General features: G+C 43.0%; 1 long non-coding RNA gene across 2 annotated transcripts; it reads left to right on the top strand.

Moving 5' to 3' along the window:
• The first annotated feature begins 89 nt into the window (after positions 1-89).
• Positions 90-18679, top strand: LOC106574523 (uncharacterized). Of its 2 annotated transcripts, XR_006759813.1 has the most exons (4): positions 90-187; positions 16071-16339; positions 16414-16701; positions 17845-18679. It is a non-coding gene; the product is annotated as an uncharacterized lncRNA (long non-coding RNA). The 2 variants fall into 2 exon arrangements; XR_001321560.2 differs by lacking the exon at positions 17845-18679 and having other exon boundaries at positions 16414-17023.
• Positions 18680-20354: the final 1675 nt, after the last annotated feature.

The following is a 20354-nucleotide window of genomic DNA, read 5'->3' as shown; positions in this document are numbered from 1 at the left end:
TGTCATACTAGTTATTGTATGATAACAGCAAAGATTATTCCTCTGGTTACAGCAATCTTTGGTTGCAGTACTTCTGAAAACAGTAGGTGGCAGCAAAGCCATATGCGTGGCAGGATTACATCAATTGACATCCACGAAGAAGAACGGTTTGTTTTCAACAATGGTTTTTACGAGGAAGAAACTGCAGGTTTGTTGTAATAATTATGTTCTGGTGTCTTTAGCTGTTGGTTGCATTATGTTCTTGATAGGAAATTTAAATAAGAGGCAAAGACGGTGAATTTAGAAAACTGAAACATCTGTCACTTCATCTCAATAGTAAGAATCCTAGCCATGTATACGACTAAACAACATTTTTTATGACTAACCCAAGATAGACCAGAGCCTGTCGTTTCCAATGGTAGCAAATTAATCATAGTGGGCAGAACAAGCAAGAAGGGGGCAGAGCCAAGAACGAGCTAGTATGCTAAATGTTGTCGCATATATTTGCATATTTCCGTTAGAGAACGCCTACTCTGAAGTGCGCGTGTGCAATAACTCAATTTGCCTTTGTTCTAAACAACGCCATTTGTTTTTAAGTAGGCAAAGGGCAAAGTCTACAAAAACTCCACTCTGTTAGAGATTATAGTTTTGGAAACAGAAAACTGTATTGAGATCAATTACATAATTGGCAGAATGTCGGTCAAAATCCGTTTTGCTCCATCTGCTGCCACTGCTGGCATTTGGGCTTCACTTTTATACATCCGGTGAAATATCTGTCTCATTGTTCTGTCTGTGACTCAACAACAGATGGAAGGGGTTTAGTTATCATAATATTTGACTAAAGTAAAAAAAAAAAAAAAATTGCTAGCTAGTAGTAGTGTAGTCATATTTTTTACCCGAGTTGGTGAAAACTGGGCTGAAAATCGCTCAGTTCGCATTTCGATAGTCTAGGTAGACGATAGTTCAGATCTAGCACCCATGCACTATCGGTCTCTCGACTCCGACTTTTGCTCGACTCTCAAAACACTGAAACAGATTGTATTTATTTTATTTAACCTTTATTTAACTCGGCAAGTCAGTTAAGAACAAATTATTATTTACAATGACAGCCTACCGTTAGATACGTACATACCGCTCCATTATTAGAGTCCTACTAGAAAGACAACGTTTGCGTTCTAGAGGACTGACATGAGTATGATGCTGATCAACTAAACCTATAAAAGGCTTATTTTGTTTGAAAATAGGTGATGTGTGCTGTGTTCAGATTTGACGGATCCCATGTGATGATGCGGCGCACTCTACAGATGTTTTAAACGTGTTTATTTTAACTATGCAAGTTATTATTTACAATGACGGCCAAACCCTGACAACGTTGCGCAGCTCTATGGGACTCCCAATCACGGTCGGTTGTGATACAGCCTGGATCCGAACCAGGGTGTCTGTAGCACTGAGATGCAGTGGATTAGACCGCTGCGCCACTCGAGAGCCTCACGCCTATTATTTGCCATGTTATAGTCCTATTTGGATGGGTATTACTAGAACCGTTGGTTTTGTCATCATTATCCAAACATGTGCTTTGTTCCAGTGGTCAATTCACACATGATTAGTTTCTCCAAACTGCTCCATGTAATTCTAATTTATTTATATATTTTTAGTTAAATTGGTTTATGATCGAAGCCTGGATGTTTTTATCGTGGTCGTGGATATAATTCAACGCCACGTCTAGACGATAATAGGCTACACTGATAACTCGTGCTCGGTTGCCAGATGTATGCCTATAGGTGTCCCCATAGTGTGTTATGTAGCACTATACAGGATCGCTCCAATAATGTTATCTTTCCACGCGGCAGGATACATTCCGTAGCTGCCGCCGCACTACTTCCACCTCTTCCCTTTATCGGCTCAATCCAGAGCGGATTCGCTTTCTAAAACCTCTGAGTGTATACACGCAAGTTTGAAGCAGCAAACTAACCTCTCCATCAGGGTGCTCTGTTGTCACCCCATTCGGTTTGGTTTGTGCCATCTCGTTTGGGGTTCTTGTTTTTATTACTTGTGACAATGTACCAACCTGGGCGATACTCTGGTCTACCAGTATTGCGGCGTTGAGGGTTTGTCTTAATTGTTTGTTACTTATCTGTACACCGGAACCCTCACGGTTTTAGCCTTCGGGTTCGGGGACCGCGTCTACCACGCCAGATCGGGAGACTGTATGTTTCACTACTGTGGGCTTGCAGTTCTCCCTGAGAGTGAGCTAGGTGTTGCGAGGCGCACCACCTTTCGTCAAAGATTTTTATAACTAAACCAAGATGGACCACAGCCTGTCGTTTCAAATGGCAACATATGAGCCACGGTGGGCAGATCCAAGCACGAGCTAGCGAAATCCTATTGGCACGTTCTACCCTAATTTGCATATATTCCCTTAGGGAACGACTATGAAGTGTGCGTGTGTAATAACTAATTTCGCCTTTACACTCCTGAACAACGCGATTTTTAGAAACTTTTGCAAAGGGTAAAGTGTACAAATCTTAGTCCACTCTGTTCATAACATTGTCTACTTTTGGGGACAGAAAACTGTATTGAGATCAAATGTTTCATCGATGAGAAATTTTGCAGAATGTTGGCCAAAATCCATATTCTCCCACTGCACGCCAATGGACTTCCTCTCACAACCATATCAAGCGGATGCTTCACATTTATACAATTCAATTGAAATCTCATTGTTCTGTGGTTTCATCTCTCACAGGGCGCAGCCATCTTGCCTAAACTCTTGTGTGTTCAACGGGGAACGAGCTATGCAAAGTAGCTAGTTTAACGAGAGGGGACCATTGCATGACAAAGCATATTCCCTTAAATCCTGCCAATTTGAACTCCCACGCATATAACGAGATAAGCTATAAACATGACGTGAGTTAGATTCGACCCACACGTATAAAGCAATAAATAAGTTATATACGTGTGTGAGGTAGAATGCCCTTCACCGTCAGGCAGTTAACACTTGGCTTAATAATACTGAACAAAAATATAAACGCGACATGTACAGTGTTGGTCCCATGTTTCATGTGCTGAAATAAAATATACCAGGAATTTTCCATATGCACAAAAAGCTAATTTCTCCCAAATGTTGTGTCCCTGTTAGTGAACATTTCTTCTGGGATCTTTTATATCAGCTCATAAAACATGGGACCAACACTTTACTTGTGTTTATATTTTTGTCCAATGTAGTTTCCCATGGAAACACATCTCAGCTCTATTACACTGAGGGGTTCAGTTTGTAGCTGTGTTTACTATAGTTCTGTTGCACTACTTTACAGTACATACAGTAACTATCCCTTAATTTGACACTGACAGCTCTATTACACTACTGTGTAGCTGGGTTTACTATAGTTTTTATGTTGCACTACTTACAGTAGGCTACATACAGTAACTATGCTAGTTTCCAGTGACTATCCTAGTTTCCCTTGGAAACTCATTTTTCAGCTATTACACTGCGGTCTTGCACAGTGTGTAGCTGAGGTTACTCGTTTTCTGTTGTACTTACAGTTAAGACAGTAACTATCCTAGTCTCCCCTTGAAACTCACATTACAGCTATATTACACTGCTTTTTTCACACAGTGCATAGCTGGTTTGGTGAATGATAGTTTCTGTTACTCTACTTTACAGTACATACAGTAACTATCCTAGCTAGTTTCACTTGGAAACTCAACTCAATTACACTGAGGGTTTCAGTATATATATGGGTTTCATATATTACACTGAGGGTTTCAGTATATAACTGGGTTTCAGTATATAGCTGCGTTTCCTATATTACACTGAGGGTTTCAGTATATAGCTAGGTTTCCTATATTACACTGAGGGTTTCAGTATATAACTGGGTTTCCTATATTACACTGATGGTTTCAGTATATAGATGGTTTTCCTATATTACACTGATGGTTTCAGTATATAACTGGGTTTCCTATATTACACTGATGGTTTCAGTATATAGATGGTTTTCCTATATTACACTGAGGGTTTCAGTATATAGCTGGGTTTCCTATATTACACTGATGGTTTCAGTATATAGCTGGGTTTCCTATATTACACTGAGGGTTAAGTATATAGCTGGGTTTCCTATAGTTCCTATCCTAGTTTCCCTTAGAAACTCCCATAACAGCTACATTACACTGCTGGTCTTACGCAGTGTGTAGCTGGGGTTGCCATATTCTATTGTTACACTGCAGGGGTAAACTCTACCCATCTCTTCTTCCCACAGAGAGAAACTACCATTTCCAGTATGGCTTTTTGCCTTGTGAAATGCGAGGTGTCCCTGCCCACAGGCAGCGGACTGCATCTAAGAAGGGTGGCACTCTGCAGTCATCCTGAGGTGCTTGCCGCTGGCATTTGCAGCTTCTCACAGGCCCAAAGGCCAAACTGAGAGAGGCAAGTGGAGTCCCCATGGGCACTGAATACAGTGATGGAAAGCTACGAACCCCAATTCCGATGCTGGCCACCGCTATTGTTCTGGCGCCTCAAATGTCTCAGGGTCTAGTGTTGACGCCCTGGTTGACTGATTGTTTCTGAATGAGTTCAGATGAAGGAGCATCAACCTACATCCTAACCCCTCATTCTGGCCAAGGGTTCTGTCTGACAGACACGTTAACCGGCCATTATAGTTGTCCACATACGCCCCTCTCGCTGTTGCGGATGAACTAGGGGCTTTCCCCAGTGTGTTGTGCCCGGCTAGGACAATGGACTCTTTTCACAGTCGCAGGCAATAAGAAAGCTTTATCAGTTTTTGTTTACTATGGTGAAAGTTCTGTGTTGGGGTCTATATGACTGGACTCTCACATTGGATGGTGGACACTGTTCCTGCAGCATTTCAGCTGGCCTTTGCCTTTTGCTGTGGTGGCACATTCTACTGGAGGAGTAACTGCCTGGACGATTGGATAGTCTGCCCCATCCAACGGACACAAGGACCCTCTTGAAGCACATTTGAGTTCTGGGAATTACCCTAAACAAGGAGAAGATTCACCTGACCCCCTCACGGAAGGTGATCTACCTCGGGATGTCCATAGACTCGACTCTCATGAGGGCACGTCTCCCTCTGGTGAGAGTAACAAAATCCTATCATACCTCAACCATTTCCAGGTTGGATGAGCCATGTCGGTGTTAGAGTGCCAACAGTTACTCGGCCTACTGACGGTGGCTTCACTGTTGGTTTTGCTGGGCATTCTCCACATTTAGGCCTAATTAAATTGAAACATTTGGTGATGTTCAACTTCAATTCACTGGCACTATGGAGAATAGCTTAACCATACTCATTGATATATATATATAATATATACGTTTGGTAAATTAACGAGGCATTGTGAGGTACAGATAACCAAGATTTAGCCTATGCGCACGGTTCTGACTGTCTGTCTGTCTGCCCCGATCCTCTCTGTCCGCCAGTGGCTCGCCAGCTCTTTCTCTTCACTATGAAAAACGCTAGTGTGTGTTTGGTCTCGGTCTGTTGCATGTAGAATAGCTCAGCCTACTCATTGATAGCCCCTACTTTAGTGAATTTACACAAGACATTGCCTACATGTTTTGATTACCGATGCACGGTTCTGACTCTCTGCCTGGTGGCCAACATGTCTAGTGCCTGGCTGGGCCCTTCCCATTTCTCTCTCTCTCTCTCCCTCGCTAGCTCACTCGTTATTTGTTGTGAAAGATGCGATAGTTTCTGTTCAAAAAGTAGACTGCGACAACTAGCTTCCTCCATTGGAAAAATAATGATTTTTAGGAGTTGAGGAGTCGATTCCAGCTGGAGTCAAAGCCTCACACCAGGAGTCTACGGGCAAGGAGTCGAGGAATCTATTATTTTGGAGTCGATTCCCCACCACTACCTAGGCTACCATTTCAGAGTGGAGCATGAAAATAGTATTTATTCTGTCAAACCATGCCCTGTGTGTTTTTGAACAAATATTATATTTCATATTAAGAAGTTGTGACCCCATGGAGTAGCTAGGGGTGTTGGGTTGACACTGACAGTCACAAAGTGTAGGGTCCTCAAATTCGAATCTGGACCTCAAAGCCAGTTCCACTGCTTCCCTCTAATCCGGACATCATAGGGTAAGATTTGAATACCCCTGGTCTAGAGGTTCAAGCCCTGTTCAACTCAAATCAATTTGTTTGTCACATGTGCCGAATACAACAGGTGTAGACCTAACAGTGAAACGCTTACTTACAAGCCCTTAACCAACAATGCAGTTCAAGAAATAGAGCTAAGACAATATTTACTAAATAAACTAAAGCGAGAATTTTTTTTCTAAAAGTAACACAATAAAATGACATAACACTAACGAGGCTATATACAGGGGGTACCGGTACCGAGTCAATATGGTTAGTCGAGGTAATTTGTAAAGTGACTAGCAGCGAGTAGCAGCAGTGTAAAAACAAAGGGGGGTCAATGTAAATAGTGGCCACCCTCTGTAGTGCCTTACGGTCAGATGTCGAGCAGTTGCCATACCAGGTGGTGATACAACCGCTCAGGATGCGTCTCGATGTTGCAGCTATAGAACTTTTTGAGGATCTTTTCAGTCTCCTGTGGGGGAAAAGGTGTTGTCATGCCCTCTTCACAACTGTCTTTGTGTGTTTGGACCATGATAGTTCGTTGGTGATGTGGAATCCAAGGAACTTGAAACTCTCGACACGCTCCACTTCAGCCACGTCGATGTTAATGGGGGCCTATTCTGCCTTCCTTTTCCTATAGTCCAAGATCAGCTCCTTTGTCTTGTTCACATTGAGGGATAGGTTGTTGTCCTGAGACCGAATGTGTTATTCAGGGACGCAAACACAAGCTGGAGTTTGAGATTGTGAAAACTAGTCAACATCCTCTCCTCTCAGGCTCTACATGCGCATGCCTGGGACTGATGCAGTTCATCTTACCAAATGACCTGCACATTGTGGAGCATGTCCAGCATGGACCCCTGTCCAAAGAACAACTACTCAGCAGATATGACGATGTATTCAACAGGCCCATTGAATCAGTGCCTGGGGAGGTACACTTTGAATTGGATGAGAGCGTCACTCCAGTCCAGTGTGCTCCTTGCAATGTGCCCATTGCAATGAAGTGGCTGTGAAGGCCCAGCTGGGCAAGTATGAGGCCGATGGCCACATGACATCTGTGACTGAACCAACTGACTGGATCAGCAATATGGTCATAGTGAAAAAAAACAGAGTAGCTGAGGGTCTGCATCGACCCAAATCATCTGAACCAAGTACTGAAACGATCCCACTACATAATGCCAACACTAGAGGATGTCCTCTACAAGCTTCCCAAGGCCAGGATTTTCACCTTGGTGGATGCCCGAGATGCATTCCTTCAATGCAAGCTGGACGAAGAAAGCAGCTTCATGACTACCTTCTGGACCCCATGGGGTCGGAAACGCTGGCTCAAGCTCCCGTTTGGTGTCTCAGTGGCGCCTGAGGTATACCAACGCAAGCAGCCCGAGTTACTGGCTGGGCTCAAGGGCATTGAACCCTTCGCCAATGATGTCCTGATTGTAGGCTGTGGTGACACAGACGAAGAAGCAGAACGCTCATGGCACTGATGGAGCGCTGCCGATCAGTTAAGCTTCGTCTTGGCCTGAAGAAGCTGCAGTTCAAGGTGAAAGACGTCCACTTCCATGGCCACATTCTCTCAGCCAAAGGTCTGAAGTCGGAACCAGACACGGTCACAACGATCCTCGACATGCCAAACCCGTCTGATGCAAAAGGAGTACAGCGTCTCATCGTCTTTGCAAACTATTTTGCAAAGTTCATGCCACACCTATCAGCAGTCTGTGAGCCTCTGCACCGGTTGCTGGACAAAGACACTCCATGGCACTGGCTACCCAAACACGAGGCCGCAGTGGAGATGAAATCTCTGGCTTCGTCCATGCCAGTGTTGTGCTACTACGACGTCACGAAGCCTGTCACAATCCAGAACGACTCCAGCCAAAGGGGACTTGGATGCTGCCTTATGCAGCCCATTGCGTTTGCTTCGAGAGCGCTCACCCCCACCGAACAAAACTATGCACAAATTGAGAAAGAGTGCCTCAGCATCGTCTTCTCCTGCCAGCGCTTACATCACTACTTATATGGTCGAGAGCTGGTCACCGCTGAAACTGACCACAAACCACCCATTGCCATATTCAGTAAACCTCTCCTCAACGCACCCTTGTGGCTTCAAAGCATGCTCCTGACTCTGCAAATCTACTGCCTGAAGGTCATCTACAAGCCAGGACCAGAGATATAAATCAGCGACACACTGAGCAGGGCAACAGCACAATGTACAGGCAGAGGCACTGCCTATCAGCGGCATGCCATCTGTTCGCTACAGCAGGAACAACAAGATGTTCAACAGATCAATCAGGCAGACTACTTAAACGTCACAGATCAATGCCTAGCCCAGATCAGGCAACACACTGACAAGGACGAACACTTACAGTCACTAAAGTCCATGGCTCTCGCAGGTTGGCCGTACCTGAAAGAGGAGACACCTTTCACAGTGAGAGAATACTGGACCTTTAGAGATGAGATCAGTGTGCAGAATTGTGTCTTGTTCAGAGGTCAGAAGGTCATTATTCCCAAATCACTACATCCAGAGATGCTTACACTCCAGTCACGTTGGAGGTGACGCATGCTACCGCCAGGCTCGTGAAACATTATACTGGCCAAACATGCAAGCAGAAATTAAAGACTTTGTCAGCAGCTGTACCACATGCAACTAGTACGCTCATGAACAGCAAAAATAAACCATGATGTCACACAAACTGCCCACAAGGGCCTGGCAAATCATCAGCATGGACTTATTCAGCCACAAATAAAAGGACTATCTTCTAATTGTTGATCACTACTCTGACTTTTGGGAAATTGAATTGCTCCCTGACTTGTCTGCAGACACGGTTATAAAGCACTCCAAGGCGTAGTTTGCAAGGCAAGGTCAGCCTGACAAGGTCATCACGGACAATGGCCCCCAATTCACTGCACAGTTCAAGCGTTTCGCCTCAGAATGGGAGTTTGATCACGTGACCTCCTCTCCAAGACACCCAAAAGCAAATGGCAAGGCAGAGTCAGCTGTCTAGATTGCAAAAATACTGTTAAGCAGGGCCTTACGTGACAGCAACGACCCACGGAAAGCGATCTTACAGTGGTGGAACACACCCACCGAATACATGGACAGCAGCCCAGCACAACGCCTTCTGTCCAGACGTCTGAAGACTACCATCCCCGTAGCTAACAAGCTACTTGAGCCCTGCATCATGGTTGGGGTCACGGACAAACTGCGTCACAGAAAGCAGCTCGTTAAGTGCTTCTACGACCGGACTGCTTGAGACCTACCAGAGCTGGAGGTGGGTGAAACGATAAGGATGAAACCGCTGCCGGGAGACCACACAGAACTTTGGAGGCTGGGCACGTGCCTACAGAGTTGCACCACGTTCTTACTTGGTGGATGTTGGTGGCTCCCTCTATCGCAATCGGGTGGATCTGCACGTGGCAGAGCAGACAAACCAGAACACACCATACACTCACCTAGATGAGCTGGATCACAGTCCAGGCCTAACGGTAAGGGGGCGCAGAATTGAGACATGAGCCAACTGAAGGTGAGGCTTCTACCCCACCAAGCTCTTCAGCTCATGGCCCTAATCCCACCCCTGTCAGAGCCAATACTTACTCACGGGTGGGTCGGCTGTGCAAGCCACCGGACAGGCTTACTCTGTAAGCAAAAGACTGTTAACTTGAAATTAAATTAAAAAATAGGAAGATGACAACTGAGGTAAAAAATTAAATGTCATGCTTTTTCAATTGTTATGACTTGACTGTTAAGAACTTAATGTTATGTCGTTATGTTTGCACTTTCTATTGAAAAGGATGATGTTACGGAGTCTAGTTGATAGATAATCGACTAGCCGGACTGTTCCCCGGACTCCACATGTAGGGATTTGTACAATGCTTCAACAAGGTTATTGAACTTGACAATGGTGTCTGTCTTTATTCCTTTATCCAACATATCATACTGAAACAATGTCTGGTGAGTATGCAGGCCATGGAAGAACTGTGACATTTTCATCTTCCAGGAATTGTGTACAGGTCCTTGTGACATGGGACCGTGCATTATCATGCTGAAACATGGGGTGATGGCGGTGGATGAATCCCACGACAATGGGCCTCAGGATCTCTTCATGGTATCTCTCTTTGCATTCAAATTACCATCGATAAAATACAATTGTGTTCGTTGTCCATAGCTTATGCCCATACCATAACCCCACCGCCACCATGGGGCACTCTGTTCATAACGTTGACATCAGCAAATCGCACGCCCATACGCCACCATACACGCTGTCTGCCATCTGCCCGGTACAATTGAAACTGTGATTAATCCGTGAAGAGCACACTTCTCCAGTGTGCCAGTGGCCATTGAAGGTGGGCATTTCAAATCAAATCAAATTTTATTAGTCACATGCTTAGCCCCTAACCAACAATGCAGTTAAAACAAAATACAGATAAGAATAACAAATAAAAGTAACAAGTAATTAAAGAGCAGCAGTGAAATAACAAAAGTGATACTATATACAGGGGGCTACCGGTACAGGGTCAATGTGCGGGGGCACCGGTTAGTTGAGGTAATATGTACATTTGTCCACTGAAGTCGGTTACGATGACGAACGGCAGTCAGGTAAAGACCCTGGTGAGGACGACGAGCATCAGATGAACTTCCCTGAGACGGTTTCTGACAGTTTGTGCAGAAATTCTTTGGTTATACAAACCCAGTTTCATCAGCTGTCCAGGTGGCTGGTATCAGACGATTCTGCAGGTGAAGAAGCCGGATGTGTAGGTTTTGGGCTAACCTGGTTACACGTAGTCTGCGGTTGTGCGGCCGGTTGAACAATGTTGGTAGAGAAATTAACATTAAATTCTCTGGCAACAGCTCTGGTGTACATTCCTGCAGTCAGCATGCCAATTGCACAATCCCTCAATCTGTGGGATTGTCTTGTGTGCACATTTTAGAATGGCCTTTTATTGTCCCCAGCACAAGGTGCACCTGTGTAATGATCATGCTGTTTAATCAACGTCTTGACGTGCCACACCTGGTGGATTATCTTGGCAAAGGAGAAATGCAGGGATGTAAACACATTTGTGCCCAACATTTTAGAGAAATAAGCTTTTTGTGCATATGGAACATTTCTGGGATATTTTATTTCAGCTCATGAAACATGGGACCAATGCTTTATATGTTGTGTTTATATTTTTGTTCAGTGTAGATCAGAATTGGTTTGCACTGGCTTTACAAATTTACAAACAGCCAGCAACCAGACAATCCTAATGGTTTGTCCGTGCCTTAAGGGATACTTCGGGTTTTTGGCAGAAACCCTTTATCTACTTTCCCAGAGTCAGATTAACTCGTGGATACCATTTTATGTCTCTGCGTGCAGTTTGAAATAAGTTTCTAGCTAGCACAATGACTGGAAGTCTATGGTAACTGCTAGTATCCAATTTGTAAGTCGCTCTGGATAAGAGCGTCTGCTAAATTACTTAAATGTAAAATGTAAATGATAATAGTAACATAGACTTTCAGTCATTGTGCTAACACTAGTTAGCATTGGCTCACGAAACTACCTCTAACTTCCTTCATACTGGACAGAGACAAAAAAATGGTATCCATGAGTTCATCTGACTTTGGGGAAGTAGATAAGGGGCCTCATTGCCAAAATCCCGAAGTAAAATAAAATAGAGCCTGCATATCACCTTTAAGTGAGTACATGGATTTATTTGACATTTCTCAATGTAACAACTGACCATATACCTATACTGCCTTTCATCTTTCTAAATCCACCCTTCCAGTGGGATCACGATTATCCAGATTTTCGACATCAAAACTATACAAACAACTACCTTTCGAGTTTTGAAAAACGCTAAAACAACTTTGAAGTATGATTAAAGGTAAGATTGGATTACCAAAGCGAATCACTATCCAGAGAATCAGAATGTAATTGAACATTTATTCAAATCTGATTGCTGAAATCTGATTAGAAAATATTTTAAAAACTGGACCCAGGAGATTGACGTGACATGACCAGGAAAATCCCTTGAGCCTAGTTCAGGAATATGTTTGAAGTCAGTTGTCATGTTCCAACTACTGGCCTTTGAACCCAACAAATACAGTTGAAGTTAGAAGTTTACATACACCTTAGCCAAATACATTTAAACTTAGTTTTAATCCTAGTAAAAATGCCCTGTCTTAGGTAAGTTAGGATTGTCACTTTATTTTAAGAATGTGAAATGTCAGAATAATAGTAGAGAGATTTATTTCAGCTTTTATTTCTTTCATCACATTCCCAGTGGGTCAGAAGTTTACATACACTCAATTAGTATTTGGTAGCATTGCCTTTAAATTGTTTAACTTGGGTCAAACGTTTCAGGTAGCCTTCCACAAGCTTCCCAGAATAAGTTGGGTGAATTTTGGCCCATTCCCCCTGACAGAGCTGGTGTAACTGAGTCAGGCTTGTAGGCCTCCTTGCTCAGACACACTTTTTCAGTTCTGCCCACACATTTTCTATGGGATTGAGGTCAGGGCTTTGTGATGGACATTCCAATACCTTGACTTTGTTGTCCTTAAGCCATTTTGCCACAACTTTGGAAGTATGCTTGGGGTCATTGTCCATTTGGAAGACCCATTTGCGACCAAGCTTTAACTTCCTGACTGATGTCTTGAGATGTTGCTTCAATATATCCACATAATTTTCTTTCCTCATGATGCCATCTATTTTGTGAAGTGCACCAGTCCCTCCTGCAGCAAAGCACCCCCACAACATGAAGCTGCCACCCCCGTGCTTCACGGTTGGGATGGTGTTCTTCGGCTTGCAAGCCTCCCTCTTTTTCCTCCAAACATAACAATGGTCATTATGGCCAAGCAGTTCTATTTTTGTTTCATCAGACCAGAGGACATTTCTCCAAAAGTACAATTTTTGTCCCCATGTGCAGTTGCAAACCAATGTCTGGCTTTTTTATGGCGGTTTTGGAGCAGTGGCTTCTTCCTTGCTGAGCGGCCTTTCAGGTTATGTCGATATAGGACTCGTTTTACTGTGGATATAGATACTTTTGTACCAGTTTCCTCCAGCATCTTCACAAGGTCCTTTGCTGTTGTTCTGGGATTGATTTGCACTTCTTGCACCAAAGTACGTTCATCTCAAGGAGACAGAACGCGTCTCCTTCCTGAGCGGTAAGACGGCTGCGTGGTCCCATGGTGTTTATACTTGCATACTATTGTTTGTACAGATGAACGTGGTACCTTCAGGTATTTGGAAATTGCTCCCAAGGATGAACCAGACTTGTGGAGGTCTACAATTTGTTTTCTGAGGTCTTGGCTGATTTCTTTTGATTTTCCCATGATGTCAAGCTAAGAGGCACTGAGTTTGAAGGTAGGCCTTGAAATACATCCACAGGTACACCTCCAATTGACTCAAATTATGTCAATTAGACTATCAGAAGCTTCTAAAGCCATGACATCATTTTCTGGAATTTTCCAAGCTGTTTAAAGGCACAGTCAACTTCTGACCCACTGGAACTGTGATACAGTGAATTATAAGTGAAATAATCTGTCTGTAAACAATTGTTGGCAAAATTACTTGTGTCATGCACAAAGTAGATGTCCTAATTGACTTGCCAAAACTATAGTTTGTTAACAAGAAATTTGTGGAGTGGTTGAAAAATTAGTTTAAATGACTCCAACCTAACATATAACCCAAACCGGCTGCGCGCATGCGCTATCGTGCATACATTTATTTTGTCCCCCTACACCAAACGCGATCACGACATGCAGGTTAAAATATCAAAACAAACTCTGAAGCAATGACATTAATTTGGGGACAGGTCGAAATGCATTAAACATGTATGGCAATTTAGCTAGTTAGCTTGCACTTGCTAGCTAATTTGTCCTATTTAGCTAGCTTGCTGTTGCTAGCTAATTTGTCCTGGGATATAAACATTGAGTTGTTACTTTACCTGAAATGCACAAGGTCCTCTACTCCGACAATTAATCCATACATAAAACGGCCAACCGAATCATTTCTGGTCATCTCTCCTACTTCCAGGCTTTTTCATTTTTGAAATTATATGGTTATTGGCATCTACACTTTCATAGTATTACCACGACAACCAGCAACAATTAGTCTTTCAATCACCCACGTGGGTATAACCAATGAGGAGATGGCACGTGGGTACCTGCTTCTATAAACCAATGAGGAGATGGGAGAGGCAGGACTTGCAGTGCGATCCGCATCAGAAATAGAAAGGAGTTCTATTTTAGCCCTTGGCAATGCAGACGCTCGTTGGCGCGCGCGAGCAGTGTGGGTGCAATAATTGAATAACATGGATTTCTAAATGTATTTTGCAACGCTCGCGCATGCAACGTGTCCGGTCTGGTCAGCATGTAAGTGTATGTAAACTTCCGACTTCAACTGTATCTCAGTATTAAAAGTTGTCTGTTATTGTGTCTTAACCTTTTACACTTGTGGGAATTGGCCTATATGGATAGGGCTAAATGTAAATGTTTCATACAGAAGAAATATGCAAAGCATGGTAGCAATTGGAATGGAACAGTTTGGAGAATATGGGAAAGTTATTAGACCAAAGTTGAGGACACAACAGTTCCCCTGACACAAGACTGAACCCAAACATTACACTGTTGATTTTGTGCATTTGTCATTCACTGTACTTTTCGCCGCATTTGTTGATAACATAATCTGAAAATATTCTGGAGACATTCAGTAATATGATAAGAATATTTCTGGAAAATGTGTGGTAGGTGCAACATAAGACAAAACATTACAAGGATTTGAGTAAGAGGACCAAGTGGCCACACACCTCTCCAAAGTGTGCACAGTTCCCAAGTAATTTCAATGCACTTTTATGACTGGAAGAGTCTTTTTTTTCCCAATTGTGTGATGTTGTCTACCCAAAAATCGCTCATTATAAATCAAATCTGGGTCAGGTAGAAAGCTTGTTCTATTGCCTACATGTTATAAAGTTATAAAATATGATCTTACAGTGTTAGGCTTTCACAGGGCAATTCAGATAAATGTTGGTGCAGATAGAAAGGAGTCATGAGTGCGTTCAGGTGCGTGTTCTGAAGCCAATTTTCTTCACAATAGACAAACAGGCTCATTCTGTTCAGAACAACCCAGGGTATGATGCCATGTCATTCTTGTAACTGTACATCAAGCATAGTGATCATAAACATTGACACTATATATGACATGAGTTTTTTGATATGGAAATGCGAAGTGCACATTTGGACGTTTGGATGTTTGGTTTGCTTCTATCACATAAAATCGGTATTTTCTATAATATTGAACATCTCATCTTTCAAAATATAGACTCTTAATTTACAGCATTTCCCTCACTCCGATAACAAGAAATGTGCAAAAGTTGCCCAATTAGCAGGAGGGTTGGTGGCAACTTCTTGTCGTGTGCGGTGCTGAAGTTCAGAACGGCTGTCAGTCAAAACCCATACAGCGCTGTGAAACACAGAGCCTGAGCTCTGACGTCATGTCACGTCCTGACCAGCAGAGGGAGTAATTGTATTAGTTTTGGTCAGGACGTGGCAGAGGATTTGTGTTTTGTATGTAATTCTACATTCTGTCTATTTAGTTTTTCCATGTTTAGGTTTGGGTGTTGGACTCTCAATTGGAGGCAGGTGTTTCTAGTTGCCTCTGATTGAGAGTCCTATATATAGGTGTGTGTTTGGTTTGGGTTTTTGTGGGTAGTTGTATTTGCACTGCTGTTTGTTTAGCCTGCAAATCTGTTAGCTGTCGTTCTGTTTCTTGTTTTTTCCAGTTACTCACTTTAAATAATAATATTAAAGTATGAGTATTCAGGTACCCGCTGCGCCTTGGTCTCTCTCTCACGACACCCCTTACACGTCATTTATAGCATGTTACTGTACAACTACTGCGTTACATTTTCAACCCGTATACAGGTACGAGCGTAAAGGGTTACTAAATTACAGTGGGAGCACATCAAAGTTATGAACGGGTATTCATCATTTCTTTGTATTTGACCTTCTGTCATGTTCTATCTAAAACAGGACGTCATCAGAGGGCAAGGATATCATCAACCAGAGGATAGGGCAGCTCCTGGCTATTATCCTCAAGACTAATGTGTCTGCATGTAACTTTGTCCAGTCCTTTCTGGGATAGGAGATTTGGAGACAGGGCTGTTCTAAAAGCACGTTTAAAACCCACTACAGCCTGGGGTGACTAGTTCCATGTTGCCAGAACTGCAGCAGACTACTGTTTGCATCGGAGCCACAGCCATTCCCCCATGTCCAACTGCCACAGGCACATCGGCAACAGGGTACGTGTACACACACACACACACACACACTAAATGTTATGAGTGTAGTTGATGTGATGATGTGTGTGTTCCAGGGTGCGGAGAACAGAATGGAATCAGACAGAGGAAGGAGACGAGAAGTTTCCTCCACCACTGAACCATCAAACACAGACCAGACTCCAACCCCTGGCCCTGAGACCTCCAGTCCACAACCCCCTCAGCCAGACACAGACCAGACTCCAACCCCTGAGACCTCCAGTCCACAACCCCCTCAGCCAGACACAGACCCCACCCCCGGGACCTCCTCTGACCAACCGAAGCCATGAGTGTCTTTTAAACAACATAAAAGCTTGCCTGTATAATGCAAAAATTAGCTATATGAGGTCAGAATTACCCGAAATGTTCCTAAGCTCTCATGAAATGTATAAAAGCCACATTCTGTTTTAATTCTGTAAAAACCATGAAAGCCAAAAGCCGAAACGCATTGGTTCCATTGTCCTCATGCACCTCAGTTGATAAGAGAGGTAGCGGAAGATATCCCTTCCCTAATCCCTTATGTGTCCATTCAGCAGAAAAGTCCCTAAGACATACAGTACCAGTCAAATATTTGGACACCTACCCATTCAAGGGTTTTTCTTTATTTTTACTATTTTTTACATTGTAGAATAGATATAAAAAAAACTATGAAATAACACAAATAGAATCATGTTGTAACCAAAAAAACTGTTAAACAAATCAAAATATATTTTAGATTTTAGATTATTGAAAGTTGCCTGCCTTTGCCTTGATGACAGCTTTTCACACTCTTGGCATTCTCTCAACCAGCTTCATGAGGAATGCTTTTCCAACCGTCTTGAAGGAGTTCCCACATATTCTGAGCACTTGTTGGCCACTTTTCCTTCACTCTGTGGTCCAACTCATCCCAAACTATCTCAATTGGGTTGAGGTTGGGTGATTGTAGAGGCCAGGTCATCTGATGCAGCACCATCACACTCCTCCTTGGTCAAATAGCCCTTACACAGCCTGGAGGTGTGTTTTGGGTCATTGTCCTGTTGAAAAACAAGTGATAGTCCCACAAACCAGATGGGATGGTGTATCGCTGCAGAATGCTTTGGTAGCAATGCGGTCAAGGTTACTACATTATTCCATGTGTTATTTCATAGTTTTGATGTCTTTACTATTATTCTACAATGTAGAAAATAGTAAAAAATAAAGAAAAACCCTTGAATGAGTAGGTATCCAAACTTTTACATGGTACTGTATGATGTTATGCATCTGACCAACCACAACGTGCAAAGACAGAGGCTACTACAGAGGACAGACGTCAGTGTTTAGTAATCCTCTAGTCCTCCAGATGTCTTTGAACATCTGCTTATAAGCTAAAAAATATGTCTTGCTCTCCTCCTCATGTGCAGGGCCCAGAGTTGTTCCTGCTGATTAGTAGTGCCCAGAGTCTTTCCTTGACCACATGACTTGACCAGGAAAAACGTCTGCCCATGTCTCACTGTTCCCCCATGTCTCCTCAGGACTTTGCTGGTCCTTTGGAAAACACCAGCTGAAGAACCAAAGCCTCCAAAAGGAAAGACAATAAAGAAACTTGCTCAAACATCCCAAAAAAGAACAAACAATGAACCATCTCAGAAGCGCGAAACACAACAGGCAAAGAAATCACACTGTAGTTGCAAGCCCAAGAAGAGGAGGATAAACAAAGCTGCCAAAATACAGACACAAACAAAGAATTGGCTCAAATACCAGCCACAAACAAAGATTTTCCTCAAACGCCAGACACAAAAAATAAGTATCTCAAATGCCCCAAATAAGGGAAGTGGACATGGAGGCTACTGAAACATGGGACGCAGCGGACATTCTGACCTACCAGATTCTGTGACATCCTATGGATTCTCTCTCGCTTACTTACACACACACACACACACACACACCAGTGCGCAGTACACAAAGACTCCTGTTTCAATATTTTTTTATCAGAAATTTTGCTGAAGAAATGGTTCCTCTTGATTTGTTGTTTTTCTTTTGTAAAGTTATGTTGGTGAAGAATGTTTCATAAAACAAAGTTAGATTTCAGAACCAAGAGTTGTCTACATTTGTTTTCTATTAAAAAAGTCTCTCAAACAGACATTGTTCTCTACTGGTTAAGACCATGGTCAGTTGTGGTACGTTGGTATCAGTTTTAAATGTATTCAAACGTATTTTCTTAGTTTGACTCCCTGGTAAATGCAACGACTTGGGACTGTTCAAAGTGCCTGCACTAATGCTGAACATGCAGAAAACCTGAACATTTTGATTATCAGGAGTTCACTTTACATTATTACATCCTGAGCATTGCCCTTGTCGTTTAATGAAGGGTCAATAATGTTAATCCAGCTGGAAAAACTAACATTTTGTTTAAAAACATTGTAAATATTTTTTTGTTGAATTATTTATTTTGTATAGTTTATCTCTGGATCAACACGTTTAGTGCTATCCAGGATCCTTGGGATGTCCCTACCAAAGATTATGGATATACTGACAAGATATACGTCTCTCTACCTTAACAATGTCGTTGTCCACAAAGCGGCACGGTGGGCTGTCTAGCTCCCGCCTTTATTTGGATTGGTGGAGACATCTCATTATTGTAATCTGTTTTTGAGTATTTGATGTGGGTTGATGACGTCAATCTCGGGTATTCAATGGCGGGTTACACTATGCTACTAGCCTTATAACATGAATATGCATAGCCATCTCCAATATAAAGTGTTTTTTCTAAAAGTTGCTGGGCTGTCACATGGCCTACTTATTTTTTTTCACCCTTATTTAACCAGGGAGGCAAGTTGAGAACAAGTTCTCATTTACAATTGTGACCTGGCCAAGATAAAGCAAAGCAGTTTGACACATACAACAACACAGAGTTACACATGGAGTAAAACAAACATACAGTCAATAATACAGTAGAAAAGATGTCTATATACAATGTGAGCAAATGAGGTGAGATAAGGGAGGTAAAGGCAAAAAAAGGCCATGGTGGCGAAGTACATGCAATATTGCAAGTAAAACACTGGAATGGTAGATTTGCAGTGGAAGAAAGTGCAAAGTAGAAATAGACACCTAGGTATTTGTAGTTGTCCACATATTCTAAGACAGAACCGTCCAGACTAGTGATGCTAGACGGGCGGGCAGGTGCAGGCAGCAATCGGTTGAAGAGCATGCATTTCGTTTTACTCGTATTTAAGAGCAGTTGGAGGCCACGGAAGGAGAGTTGTATGGCATTGAAGCTCGTCTGGAGGGTAGTTAACACAGTGTCCAAAGAAGGGCCAGAAGTATACAGAATGGTGTCGTCTGCGTAGAGGTGGATCAGAGACTCACCAGCAGCAAGAGCGACATCATTGATGTATACAGAGAAGAGAGTCGGCCCAAGAATTGAACCCTGTGGCACCCCATAGAGACTGCCAGAGGTCCAGACAACAGGCCCTCCGATTTGACACACTGAACTCTATCAGAGAAGTAGTTGGTGAACCAGGCGAGGCAATCATTTGAGAAATCAAGACTATTGAGTCTGCCGATGAGAATGTGGTGATTGACAGAGTCGAAAGCCTTGGCCAGGTCAATGAATACGGCTGCACAGTATTGTTTCTTATCGATGGCGGTTAAGATATCGTTTAGGACCTTGAGCATGGCTGAGGTGCACCCATGACCAGCTCTGAAACCAGATTGTATAGCAGAGAAGGTGTGGGGGGATTCGAAATGTTCGGTAATCTGTTTGTTGACTTGGCTTTCGAAGACCTTAGAAAGGCAGGGTAGGATAGATATAGGTCTGTAGCAGTTTGGGTCAAGAGTGTCCCCCCCTTTGAAGAGGGGGATGACCGCAGCTGCTTTCCAATCTTTGGGAATCTCAGACGATACGAAAGAGAGGTTGAACAGGCTAGTAATAGGGGTTGCAACAATTTCGGCAGATCATTTTAGAAAGAAAGGGTCCAGCTGATTTGTAGGGGTCCAGATTTTGCAGCTCTTTCAGAACATCAGCTGACTGGATTTGGGAGAA

This window comes from Salmo salar, chromosome ssa16 (assembly GCF_905237065.1).
Source record: "Salmo salar chromosome ssa16, Ssal_v3.1, whole genome shotgun sequence".
NCBI lineage: Eukaryota > Metazoa > Chordata > Actinopteri > Salmoniformes > Salmonidae > Salmo > Salmo salar.
This window is presented reverse-complemented; position numbering and strand designations above follow the sequence as displayed.